The 12,886-nt window shown below is 29.8% G+C and overlaps 1 long non-coding RNA gene and 1 other non-coding gene across 2 annotated transcripts; one reads left to right on the top strand and one right to left on the bottom strand.

Annotated features, from left to right (window-relative positions):
- Window positions 1–633: 633 nt before the first annotated feature.
- On the bottom strand, window positions 634–1,632 carry LOC127144079 (uncharacterized). Its single transcript, XR_007815704.1, has 2 exons — window positions 1,566–1,632; window positions 634–1,302 (listed from the first exon to the last, which is right to left on the bottom strand). It is a non-coding gene; the product is annotated as an uncharacterized LOC127144079 (long non-coding RNA).
- Window positions 1,633–11,359: 9,727 nt separating this feature from the next.
- On the top strand, window positions 11,360–11,431 carry TRNAQ-CUG (transfer RNA glutamine (anticodon CUG)). The gene has a single exon. It is a non-coding gene; the product is annotated as a tRNA-Gln (tRNA).
- Window positions 11,432–12,886: the final 1,455 nt, after the last annotated feature.

Here is a 12,886-nt window from a genome sequence, read left to right as displayed (position 1 = left end):
AGGGAAGAGTGTAAGTGTAGGTTACACTTCAGCATTTATTTAAATTATAGGCTCATACTCTTTTTGAATTGTAGTTTATATATACAAAATAACATATCTTGTTGTTGGTATTTAATAATGCCACATCAAATTTATAATCAGGAGATTATTCAACCTATATATTTAGTATGTATGTGCTTGGATTGGATTGTATGTAGGTTGTATTAATATGAATCTTAAAATAATAAATGTATCAAGTTAAATCCTAAGCTTCGCCAAGTGTATCAATTTAAACCTCAATTAAATTAATAATTGTATCAATTTGAACATTGCATTTCCATTAGTTTATCATTTACCTCTTCTTCAAAAACTTTGTCACGCCCCGCTCCAAATGTCACTCCATGTGACCAGAAAGGGTGTGCTACCTGACACCCATCACGTACCACCATGAGATGACCCGTTGAATGCCTAGTGAGCAGAACAACTTCTTAATCTTGTCTCATCGCAAAGCTTTTTACTCTAAACTTTTACAAACCTTCACAACTTATCGCAGCGGGAAATTTAACTTTTAGGCTTAGCTCCGTCACCTAGTCTTCAACACTTAGTTCAACATTAACTTTTAACTACTAGGAAATAGACACAATGATAACAATATTGTACCGGAATAAACATAACATCTTCTCATTATTAACTTAACTCTTTACACCAAGTACAACTAGAATTTAAACTTTTGCAATTACAACAAGACTTAAATGATAACTTTAGGATCTTCATCCTTGGCTCAGTTCTTCCACTCATCATCTTCGGCCACACAAAATTGTGTTGTTGCACTCGACATCTGAAGATTACACCAAAAGTACTATCTAGCGAATAGAGATTTTTATCAACATATTTAATAGAACACAATCTTTCCATAACACATTACAGAGATTCTTTTCATAACACCACACGGTCATAAATAAGTATGTGTTTCAACAGAAATATAAGTTCAAATTAGAAAATCATTTCATTGCGTTAGGCGACTTATACATTCAAATCTCATTGGCAAATATTCATAGGAACTATTTCCTTGCAAAATCATTTCATCATAAAATCACATCGCGTAGGAAAGTACTTCGTATAAAAAAATTTATCTTTTATACCATTCTCAGCTCAAGTGTCAACACACTCTTATTGCTGAGTTGCGGCTCTGCGGAGAAATCTCAACATATACAACAATTTCCATCAATCCCATTACGCATAATGCGTCTTTCAATGTCTGAACACACAACAAGCAAAGGGCATCTTATACCAGAGCACACAGCAAGTATGAGGCATCCTATCCTAGAACACAGAACAAGAATAAGGCATCACACACCAAATCACAAAGTAAGTGTGAGGCATTTCATCACATAGGGTACTAAAATCATTTTGCAACAACCATTCAAGTTCATTTCTAAATTCGAATCATTTGTAAATCAAATTCACTTTAAGAATTTGAGAAACATAATGGAAATCATTGAACTCAAAAATTTCAAAGAGGTATATAAAAGAATTCATAATGGAGATTCATTTATTTCACAAATAGTTTAAAGAAAACCACTCACGATCGGATAGTCTCCTCTTTAAGCTCTTAGCCAATTCTTTGTCGAATTCAAAACTCGTGTGGCTCCCAAGATTCTTTGCAACTTCTTCACTCTTTTAGGTAAATATAAGGCAGAAAGTAAGCGGTTAAACTTGTCAAACTTCCCCTTTTTATACGCTTCTCCAATGAAGTTTTCTAAGCCAGAATGATTACCTTTGACTGGCGGTAAGGATCATTCAATATCAAAACACCACGTGGTTACTGATGTCTATTTAGAAATAGATAGATATATAAATCTATCATTGTCTATCTAGATAGACAAAGAAAATGTTATCAATTTATTTACATCTTCATATTTGAAAATTTTCTCATTCAAAGTCCTCCAGTCACTCGACTCCAAACACTCTCATGTGACTATTTTTGGGCCTTCAATTCCAAGTTTTCATGGAAATCCAACATCTAAATGTGAAAGATTCGGGATTATCTCAAAAGCCCAATAAACTAACGCTAGTAGAAATCCTTGAAGGTATACAGCATCCTTGTTGGTATATGATGCTTTCTTGAAGAATTGATAGGTTAAAAGGTAAGACAATCTTTCCCATGGATAGATATTGAAGGCCTAGTCATCATCCAAAATGTCTAGATGTTGAAGATTGATATGGTTTTGTTGTTGTTTGAGGATCAACAAAGCTTATAAGATTTACAAATCCACTAATTTCACTTTTAACAATTTTTCCTCATTGCCTAATCCTTTGAATGTCCTCTCTATATCCCTCCTAGTTTTATACTCATCGTGAGCAAAAAATGCATTTTTCAAGCTAGACACTTTTTTTCTTCCAAATTTATGGCCTTTTAATCCATTTACCAAACAGAATTCCTTTAGCCTAAATTCTGCTCTATGTCCATTGAAGTTGAAGATTAGTACATTGGACTTCTTTATATGGCATTGCTTCCTTACTAAATAGTTCAAGAATTGGTTTGGTATTTTGGTCATTCTAATGTTAAAGAAATGTGCAGAAGAGCTCTTTAAAACCCGAGAAAGAATAGTTTGATCCAATTTTGTTTTGATCAAATTTATAGTATCTAGACTGTAGTATACGGTGATTTTTAGTGTTTTTATTTTGGATAATTAAGTCATGGTTTAGGTGATGTTTCTTAACTTGTTGAAAAGATATAATTAACAGTACGTTAGAAACTAAAAGCTACTAGCAACATGTGACTGATAACACAATATATTATAAGCCAAAAGCAATATAATAGACAATATTATAATAGCATTAGCAAGATAGAACTTATAACAACATATTAAAAGCCATGTGATAAACCACTATCATTGTTTATCTCAAATAGATAACTATAGTCCTCTATCTTTGTCTATCTCAAATAGACATAAATAGAGGACTATCATTGTCTACCTAAAATAGATACTGACAGTATTCTATCTCTGTCTATCCATATAGACATTGATAGAGATATATATCTGTCTATCTCTTCTTCATCTTAGAAAAAATAGTGAAAAACATCAGAACTAAACAAGAAAAACAAGCAAACCAACAAACAATAAAAAAAAAAACACTTTCAAGTTAGACAAAGATAATGTTCTATCACTATCTATTCTAGATGGAATGTTATCATTGTCTATCTAATAGCTATCACTATATATCCCATATTCCATTGTGTATGCTTTTACTTTCTCTTAACAGCTTACTTTCCCTCTCTCTTCATGCTTTGTTGTTTTTTCTTTTAAAGATTCAACTTTCATTTTGTTCTTTCTGTTTCCTTTGCTTACCATCTATGTAAAAAAGAATAGATTTTAGTAAGTAAGATGGCATGGATTAGTTGATGAAATGAAAAGAAAATAGAAGGATTCATACCTTTGTTGTAGGTCAGCAATACAAGCAACGTAGGTTAAAATAGTGGAAGAAGAAGAATAGGCAGAGGCAACCAACAATGGAAGAAGAAGACGAAAAAGTAAACGGAAATGGAAGAAAAAGAAGAGGAATCGAAATGAGATAAATGAGATTAAGACAGATAGATGGAGATTTACTTTTGTGTTTGATGGAAATGGATGTCATTGAAGTGCTCTAATAAAGAAGAATATAATTTGCGTGCAAGTGCTATGATGAGTGTAATCATGGGATAAGTTTCACAAAATGGTGTACGGGTGTATTTTTTGTATTTTACATTCTGGGCTTGGGCTTGTTGGGTGGGCTTTTTACTTTTTCAAAAGGGCTCATTACATGTGTAGCAAAGGAAGGCTAAAATATTAAGAAAATAGCAAAATATAACAAAATTGACCTTCAATCCATGTAAAATGTTAAAAAAAATCCATTAAAGACACCAAAATATGCTCTGAGGCACGAAATTTTCAGTTTTTTAAATTTGTCAGTGATAGACTTCTATTACCAAAGACTTAACTACTACCATTGATAGACGGCTTTAATTAAAGTCTATCATTATACTCTTTTTTTAAAACTAATTGCAAATATAACAAAATTTTCCTCTAATACCTTAGTCCATCGAAAATGTATAAAAAGCTCATTAAAGGCACATTCCACTTCTTGAAGTCTATCGGTGATAGACCTGATAGCAGCCTATCATTGATATAGACTCATTTTATAGAAATCTATCATTGATATTTTTGTATCACAAATAGAATTTTATCAAAGAAATATATCAGTTTATCAATGAAAGCAAACTATTATTGGTATAGACTCTATCACCGATATTTTTGTATCATTGATTTATTAGTGATAGCACACTATCAATGATATATTTTTACAAGAGATAAAAATTTACCAACGATAAAGGCATATCATTGAAAATATATATGAGTGTGGTTCATGAAATTTTTTTAGTTTTTGTAAATGATAAAAATTGATTAATAATGGCTTCAACCTATAAGTGATACACTTTTTGTTGAAACTTATGTCCTAAAACTCATGGTTTGTAGTTTGAAATCATATTTTATTCAATAAAGTTGTTATTGAGGAATTATTAGTGAAATTGAATACTATAATCTTGAATCCAATAAACTAAGATCACGAGGCTAACTTGAGTAAACTTGAACTTTATGTAGAGACATAAATGTGGATCAAGTTCGATTATAGCCTAAACGGCCTATAGTATATGACTAAGGTTTGGTGCCTTGTTCTAGAGACACTATGGATGCAGGTTGCTTCGTAGTTAGTACAAATGATGTGATCCTGAACCATCCATATGGAGACATAAAAGTAGGGGCTTCCTATGTAAAGAGTTTATATAAGATTGGAACCGTAAATAGTCACTTTTACATCATAACACCTTTAACGGTATAAAACTTATTATTTCGATTATTAATGATCTAGGTAACTTAATCTTAATCATCAGCTAACAATGAACTCTTGTTCATACGAATTATCCTTAGATCTACATAAGTGAGAGCAGCTAAACAGCACTAGCCCAATAAGCCTCACATTTCAGGGATAAGACTAGATGGGTAATTGGAAACATATGGTGCAAGACGGAATTTACTTCTACCCATTATATCGATAGTAGATAGGTTGTTCCCTTAAGAACTGAATCCAAGTCTTGAACAAGGGGCCCTACCCTCTCATTGATTCGAAAGGGATTCGTTTTATAGGTCGGACCTTAAACCAGTTGTTCAATAGTGGATTAGTGGGACTTAAGAGCAAGATGTAATCTCGGGGGTAAAATGGTAATTTAACTAAACTAAGGATACGAATAACCTATTAGTGGAATGACCTGTTATTTAACACATATTGATTAGCTCAATCTAAAAAGGTTTAGCCAGTTAATCTTGGATCGTTGGAGCCATGATCTATAAGCTTATTAGGTTTCCCTGCTAGCTCATATGAAATTAACTTAGTTCGAATTAGGTAAGGGAGAGAAATCAACAAGTACATGTGAGAAATCGACAATTTTGCATAATTCCACTAACATGTTAGTAGGCCATGGTGATGTCACCAAGCCCACTAAGAGTTAAAAGAATGTGAGGTGTTAAGCTTTGATGAGTTTATACGTGCGATAGTTGCATGTATTTTGTATATTTAAAGGGTGGATTTTCTGATAACTTATAAAAATACAAGTTATTGTAGCCTTTTATATAAAATAATAAAGCCTTAACGCATAAGATTTGAAGAAAACGCAAAGAAAAGTAGAAGAATTGACTAAGTTACGCATCACAAACTACAAAAGAACTTTATCCATGTTTATGGCCTTTTATTTGTGTAGCCACCTTATTTTGTCCGACATTATTTAAAATAAATTTAATTGTTACATTAATTTTTTCCATAATTTGATTTATTTTTAATTTTGTGATTAACTACCTTTTTCTAAAAAAATGTTATTTAACTACTTTTTAAGTTTTGTAGGTAGTTTGGTTAAAGTAACTAAATCATTTAGTTAGGGTAACTAAGGTAGGTGGATAAATACCAAAGATGGTAACTTTTTTTAATTTGATTTTGGTTATCAAAGGCTCCATGCCATTTTGATATGAATGTTAAAGTTGGTATTATATTCAAATACAAAAAATCCCACCATTTTTTTAATTTTTAGCCATTAGAAGAAATGATTTTAGCTATAAATAATCTCTTCTTCTTCATACACACAACACAACATAAAGAAAAGGCCACACAAAAAACCCTAGAAATTTTTACAACCTTCATATCCTCTCTTCTTCATCTAAATCTCTAACTTCCATACCCCCTACTTCTTTTAACCTTCATACCTTCTTAAAAAATATATATACATCATCCATTTTATTTTCTCTTCTAGCAACCCCTAAATCTTCATCTTTCTCCCTACAATGCCAAGAATCCAACGCACAAAAAACTTTAACTTAATTAGAGGTGTATGGTAGGTTTTTGGTCCCAATGATCCACACCAACAACAAGTGAGTTTAGTATATTGAGATTTCAACTTTTCTTTCTTTTCTCTCTTCTTCTTTTTCTTGTTATTTTGTTTATTTTCCTTCAAAGTTATTTATTTTTCATTATTTTCACTATTTGAATTATTAGATTTATCTTTCTTCAATCTTCCATAAAAAATGCAAAAAAAAAAAAAAAAAAAGAAAAAAAGAAAAAGAAAGACTAAATGATTTAAATATTTGCTTATTATTATTGTTCTTATTATTGTTCTTATTTCTCTACTTTTATTTCTCTTATAATTATTTATTTGTTATCTTGTGAGCTTCTCTTTTATAGTTTTTTTTATTTATTACATATTTTTTCATACCTTGTTGTTATCTATTTTTTGTTTTTTATTATGTGTTTCCTTTATTAATTTATTCTTCAGCTTTATTTTCTATATATTGTTTCTTTACATTTCTTTTATATATAATTAGCATTTTAATTTTTTTAATTTTTTCTTTTTATATCATTGGTTATTTCTTCTTTAATATTTTTCTCATCTTGATTATTACTTCTTTAATATCTTCTTGTCTTTTATATGTTATTTAATATTTTGTCTTTCCCTCTTTTGTGGTCAATTTAATATGCTATTGCTAATAATTGTTTAAATTTGTTAACATTTTAAATTATTTTTCTTTAAAAATATCCGACGATGGAATCTAGAAAATTTGGGAGTCCAATTTCTTAGAATTCTTGAGTTGAGGAAATCGATTCTTTGAAAGTTCAAGATCGATCTCGAATATATTTTTATTAAAATCTCAATATGTTATTTTGTGTTTGCATAAGTTATTATGACGCTTCTTTACTTGTTTATTTATACCTTCTAAGCCTCATTTTGTTTCCTATTTAAAATTTCCAAGTCTTTGTAATTAAAATTCTCAATGTTTTAAAATCTTTCTAAATTAAAATTATCCAAGTTTAATTTTAAAATCATGTACAAAACTCTTTTTCTAAATCATTTAGAATTTTTTTTTAAGTTATAATTTTTTTATATTTTTTAAATGTTTAAAATTTAATCTATGATTTCATAAGGTTTCCTAATCAATCTTTCCTAATAACTTATACCGTTTTCCCTAAACGAAATCCTACGAGGGAATCTAGAAAATTTGAGAGTCCGATTTTCTAGAATTCTTGAGATGAGGGATCACATCTTTAGGAATCCAAGATTTGATTCCAAGAAAAAATGATTTTAATTAATGTTTTAAAAAAATCTCTTTATTAGAAGCCTATTACTATGATGGATTTTGAGAAATTGTACTAATTTCTCACTTTCTTGAGGTAAGAAGATTTTCTTTAACATAGTCTAATTGATGGAACATTTTCCACTTATTTTATGAGACCATTGCTTCAAATATTGAAGCAATGAGGGGTAAAATTAGACATTAGTTTTTAAAGAAATTAAAGAATATTTTCAATTCAAGATTTGGACTTTGGCCACTTTTTTATAAATGGGTGTTGCGGGGTGCTAACACCTTCCCCATACACAAATTAGTCCTGAACTCAACTCTAATTTTCGCAGACCATTTTTTATGATTTTATTTTTAAATTATTTACTTTATTTCGGTGTTCAATCACACCGTAAAAAGGATTGGTGGTGACTCCTATTTTATTTTAAAAACTAACCCATTTTGAGGACGTCGGCTGCTCCGCATCGTCTCGGGCACGTGGCGACAATTTTTCTTATCACAAGATTAGGCAAAAAGAATAAGTATAGTCAGGCAATAGCACGTCGAGACGAGCGCAACTAGCAAGACAACGCTCATAACAAGTTAGGCGATCTAAAGCACTAGCAGACAAAAATGATTGGCACAAATGTCAATAAAAGACAAAAGGACATCTGCAGCGCTGATACAACTTTATCAGAGAAATTAATAGAGCGTAGAATGTCATGCCACATCACCTCTCGCCTATAAATGGAGGCATCGTCTTTATTAACAGGTGTGTGAAATTGGATCCCAGAGAGCAAGCTCATACTTCCATTCCTTCTTAAGTTTTAGGTGAGAGTCTAGAGCAAAAGAGAGAGAGAGATTCCCGTGACCATTTTTCCTCATCACAATAGGAAAAAAAAATCAAAGCCAAGGAGAAAGAGACACTATACTCTGAGGCTTGGTTCATTTCTTTGTATTCCACTTTATATTTCATCTGTATTAAGGTGTAATATTGACTCTATGGTCGAAAGGCCTAAAGTTTTAATTATAATATTAATACATTTCTTCAACCATTCCCACATATCTCTTTGGCTTACCATATTCATCTCATTTAATTAGTTATTAAACAATGTAATGTGTTATTAATATTAGAGAATCTTGATGTATATGTTATAAGTTCTATTTAGCTAAATGTGGTCTTCAATGACTTGTTCTATTCGAGAGAAAAGACAAAAGCATTGATGGTTATGACTTGATACTCGTGAGAACCCGTGTTTAACTAGCCAGACAGCAAGGAGATCATAGAAATATAATCTAATCATTGAATTCATCCTTAGCATAAGTTGTAGAAATGCCAAATGTGTGCGGTCATAGCACCGAAAGGATGTTCTCCTTAAAATAGGATAAATTGCTTATCGGGCATATAGATTGATTATTAGGTACAAATCATAGCTTAACTTTGAGTATTTGAAATAGATAATGCTTAATTCTAAAGTTAAATATGGTGGAGGCTCCAAGAGGACGTTTGCCTTAATTCTGAAGTTAATAGATGTTTTGTATCGCCTCGAAGTGTTAATACACAATATGTTGCATTTAATTAGTTAAATATTCTTTCACTCCGTGCTTGATATAATATGAGTTCACATTTCATTACATTTCATCGCAACTTCTCTCTTGTCCCGCCAATTGCACCTTAGTGTAGATAACTAGGAAAAATATATTGTGCATATTTATATTGTTTAGATTATACCACAAAGGGTTAGTTGTATGTTTAACTCAATTAGAACACCAATTCCCTGAGTTCGACCCTGGACTTACCAGGAAACCTCTCTTTGCTTGAGGAAAACTTGTACTGCATGCATAATATTATGAAATCAGAAACGCATAGGTAGGACATATCTTTTATTGCATCGTCCCATACTAACCACCTACTAAGTTGCTCAAGTAGAGCTTAGCATGACATATATAATGAAAATCATAAACCAAGCATTTTCATTTTGTTAAAAACTTTTGGAAATTTTAGTTTATTTTCTTTAAAAATAAAAATAAACTCACCAAAATTCTCCCAACCCTAATCAAATTTTCATCCATATCTCTCACTCAAATCCTTCAATAGTGATTCTAAATTTAGAGAATAGCGGATCAACACTAGTGGTGGACCATTTTGAGATCGTATGGAGATTTCAAACGAACGAGAGCTTCTAAAGTATGAATTTCATTAACCCTAATTTCATTTTATTTCGGATAGTAATATATGTTAATTTCTAATAGGATTAGATGCAATTAGGGTAAAATTGTTCCTTATTTTCGTGTGCATGTCTATTATGTCCATCACTTTTATCATCGATAAACTTCTATTGATGATGAAAATGTGCATATCCATGTAAAGATATTACCATAATTCACAATTTTTGTTTAGTTTTGAATAATTTGTAAAAATTGAACATTAATGCTTCTATGAATGATAAATTTTTATAATTGATAAACTTCTTCAATGATAGAGCCATGTCATAAAAAGTATATTTAAAGTGATTGTCTTTTTTTTTCTATTGTTCATTAGAGTATCGATGATAGACTTAAAGAAAGTTGAATTTATTTTCATGAAAAGTAAAAAAAAATCAATGTCTTTGTTGTTTTTCTATGTTGTTGATAAGTGTGTATCAATGTTAGAAGAAAATTAAATATATTTTCATGAAAAACGTGTATAGTTCTTTCTTTTTTTTTTTTTTTTTTTGGTTAATTTTATTAGAGTCCATCGAATAGATTTGTATCACTAATAGATTTGAAGAAAGTTGAATTTATTTTCATGAAAAGTAAGAAAATATATAGTTTTCGATGCTGCTTTTTTGATGTAGTTGATTAGTGTCTATCAACGAAGACTTAAAGAAAACTAAATATATTTTCAGGAAAAAGTGCGAAAATATATAGTTTCATTTTTTTTTTCAAGTCTAATGATGATATTTCTATCACCGATAGACTTCAAGAAAATTAAATTTATTTTAACGAAAAGTAAGAAATACATAGTTTCAATGTTGTTTTTTTAGGTTGTTGATTAGTATTAACTATCGATAATAGGTTTCTATCCGTGATGAAATAGAAGAAAGTTGAATATATTTTCATGAAAAGTGAGAAAATGTATAGTTTCTTTTTTCCTTTTCTTTTTTTTTTTTTTTTATAGTCTATCAATCATGAGTTTTGATTAGTGATATACTTGAAAATTGAATTTTTGCTTCATGAAAAATAAGAAAATATATAGTTTCAATTATGTTTTTATTGTGTATTTGATAGTGATAGATTTTTGTTTCTTTCATCGATAGACTTGAAGAAAATTGAATTTATTTTCATAAAAAGCAAAAAATATATATAATTTCCTTTTTTTTTTTTTTTTTTGGTCAGAGTTCATCTATAATAAATTTCTATCATTGATAGACTTTAAGAAAGTTGAATTTTCATATGGAAAGTAAGAATAATATGTATATCATTGTTGTTACGTTAATATACTCGTTAATAAGTGTTATGTTAATGTACTTGTTAATAAGTGTCTATCGACACTATGTTTCTACCACGGAGAGTCTGGATCAAATGGCTGGTGGGAGGATGAATGGGTAGGCAACACACAAATTCAGTTGGTGTAGATTATTTGGAGGTACCCATCTGAAGGGGTGGCGACTTCCGGCGGTGAGATGGGACAGGTGGGGAATTGATGGCTTTTAGGCACGCAAAGAATTTATATGTTAGGGAATTTTATCACCAGTAGCGGTCCCATGGTCTAGTGGTTAGGACATTGGACTCTGAATCCAGTAACCCGAGTTCAAATCTCGGTGGGACCTTCATTTTTCTTATTAATAATTTTAAAGCTTTATCTTATTAATAATTTTAAAAGCTTTATGTAGGTTTTGTATACCTTTAAACGCTTCTTGTACTAATTTATCTTTTTATTATTTTTAAATTAGAAAAGCAATTTAGAAAAGGATCATTTTCAAATAAATTAATATATGTAAAAATTATATTAAAATTTTAGATTCTATCGATAAAAGAAACTAATAAACTATCTATCGATGACATTAATAAAACGATGTTAATATCTATTATCGATAGAATCTGACATTTTACTTTGTTTTGTAAATATTTTGTCAAATTTCCCTTTTGAAAAATTTGATCTCCAAATTTCTTCTTTTGTTTTTTACTTCTAATCGGTGGTTGAGAAAATAAAGCCAAATTTGAAAACTAAAAAAATATTAATTAGAACAATTTATATAAATGTAACAAAACTCAATAATATTTTTGGTCATGTAACCAAAAACTAAAGTCCATGAAACCATCATTGTTTTTGCATAAATTTTAGTTTTGTCCTTTATTAGTTTTGAATATTACGGGACCATTCTTCACTTCGCTTTTTTTTTCATTCTTATTTATTTTTCTCTTCTTCATATTATTAATTTTTTTCGTATTATTACTTCCCTTTTTCATATTTCCACTTCTTTTTATTCGTGATTTCTTCCTTCCACCTTAGGATTTCTTCCTTCTTCTTCATCTCTTATATTCTTTTTTCTTCTTGGTACAATATCTAAACAATATTGGTACAGCATCTTAACAATCGTGCACTGATATCTAAACAATTAGTTGTCTATCCCAAATAGACAGAGATATCACTATCACTACTAGATTATTTAGATTTGGTTTTATATTGTTCAGGTTGATTGCAAGATCATTTAGATTTGGCACAATAATCCATGATTATTTAAATTTGATACAAAATTATTTTTCACGTCCGATTTAATCGTGGGTATTTTGTTATTTGACGTTATGAGCTTTTAAGTTTTTTCCGTTTTCAAAATTTCGCGCTTTGTTATATTTTCAAAAAAAACCCTTATAAATTACTTACTTTTTATTTTAGAATTTAGTTTAAAATTCAACTATTACATTTAAGATAAATGAGTGTTTTAAAAAATATAACAAAGTAGCAAAATATTTATATAGAACAATTCCAAAAACGGAAAAAGTCTACGGGCCCATCGTGAAAAATACCAAATATGTCCAGTCAACAACGCGCACATAATATATTTTGTACATGATCGTTTAAATTTGGCTATTGTTTGGTACACGATCGTTTAGATTTAGCTAAACGATTTTTTTTAATTCTTTTGTATACAATTGTTTAGATTTGTCTACATAATGATTTATTTTTTTACACAAACGTTTATTTTTTATCGTTTCCATTTGGCTATTCCAAAAATTTTTTAAGATTCTTTATATACGATCTTTTAAATTTTGCTATTTTTTGT

Source organism: Cucumis melo, chromosome 11 (assembly GCF_025177605.1).
Source record: "Cucumis melo cultivar AY chromosome 11, USDA_Cmelo_AY_1.0, whole genome shotgun sequence".
Taxonomy (NCBI): Eukaryota; Viridiplantae; Streptophyta; class Magnoliopsida; order Cucurbitales; family Cucurbitaceae; genus Cucumis; species Cucumis melo.
Note: the sequence above shows the minus strand (reverse complement) of the source record. Positions and strands in the feature narration are given on the sequence as shown.